At 31.7% G+C, this 1,418-nt stretch overlaps 1 protein-coding gene across 2 annotated transcripts in view; it reads left to right on the top strand.

The window, feature by feature from the left end:
- Positions 1 to 272: 272 nt before the first annotated feature.
- Positions 273 to 1,418, top strand: part of LOC106789945 — a 35,002-nt gene continuing 33,856 nt past the window's right edge. The window contains exon 1 of one of the 2 annotated variants that reach the window (XM_014754523.1): positions 273 to 449. The gene's annotated coding sequence lies outside the window, so the exon portion shown is untranslated. Of the gene's footprint in view, positions 463 to 1,418 lie in introns of both variants that reach the window. The other variant, XM_014754525.1, reaches the window with a different exon arrangement.

Genomic DNA, 1,418 nt, shown 5'->3' with positions numbered 1-1,418 from the left:
AATTTGATCATTTTATTGCTGGCATTCTCTTTATTATAATTCACCCATTCTTCTTCTTCTTCTTCTTATATTCTCTCGCACATATTCTATCTCTCTTTCCTTTTCCCGTTAGCTTTTGTCTTCTTGTTCTCTGTCGAACACTAGCTAGCTAGCTCACTCACTCACTCACTCAACCCACCCATCCACCCACCCACCCACTCACTCACTTTCATCACCCTCTTCTAACAACTCCCTTTTCGCACAGCCTCTCCTTGAACAGCGCGTAGGTCCTCAGTTCGAAGTGCGCCGCGACACGAATAAGATCGTTCCTTATTCGTCAACTGTTTGCCCGCCAAAATTTCATCTATTTCATTATCCATTTGAATGTATTTCATTTGAAAAATATTTTCGAAAGATATTTCAAATTGATGTACGAGAAATCAACTGGAACGAGGAACTTTGAGACAAACGTGCGTGTTCACTGTGAGAAATTACTTTATTGATAAATTAAGTAGTATAAGTCAACGATTACTTTGTTCATCATTTCGTTCATTCGTTCGTTTACGAATATTTGTAAAATTATGACGATCGTTAAATTTGTATTATTTTCCTTTCGATTAATTTACTTTTTATAGAAAATTCAAATGAATATAATAACAATTTTTAGTTATAATATTATTATAATTAAACTCGAAACAAAAATATATATCAATGGTTTTATATTATAATAGAGATATATTATTTTTTTATTTAAATTTTTAATCAACACAGACATTTTTTTTCTATCAATTATTTCAAACAACGATCACGAATTTTTACGTTAGTCAAGATTTTTCTTTATATTCGTGTTTCTGAGAACAAAATTACGATGTATGAAAGACCGTGGTTGTTGACTTTTACTACTGAAGTAACTACTAGTCTGACTATATAAATCACAGGTTTTATTGTATACTCCTCGTTTGACCAATCCATTGACTTTCACTACTTAAAAACTTGGCAATCCCAACCGACCGAAATTCAACGCGAAATTTCATATTTATTTATTTTTTCATCTTTTTGTTTATCAAATGATATGGAAGATCGTAGAAACAGATTAGACGAATCGTACGAGCATTTAACGCTATAATAAAGTCAACGAGATGACTATAATACCGTCTATGGCGATAACTAATCTCAACTGAAGATAAAAATCCGTGAGAAAATCGATACTACGCGTTATCAAAGTTTTCGTGCGTTATCATTGAAATATATGAGGGAAGAAAGAGAGAGAGAGAGAGAGTGGATTAAATGTTTCGGTAAAAAAATAAAAGGGGGAGAAAGAGAAAGAAAATTAAATAATTAATTTATTTAGTATTTCTCTCGTCCAAAAATTACAATTTTTAATGATGAAATTTAACAGGGAACTTGGACATGAAAGAAGTAGAACTATGTTTGATTTA

Source organism: Polistes canadensis, unplaced genomic scaffold, assembly GCF_001313835.1.
Source record: "Polistes canadensis isolate GaletaPanama2010 unplaced genomic scaffold, ASM131383v1 scaffold_208, whole genome shotgun sequence".
Lineage (NCBI taxonomy): Eukaryota > Metazoa > Arthropoda > Insecta > Hymenoptera > Vespidae > Polistes > Polistes canadensis.
Note: the sequence above shows the minus strand (reverse complement) of the source record. Positions and strands in the feature narration are given on the sequence as shown.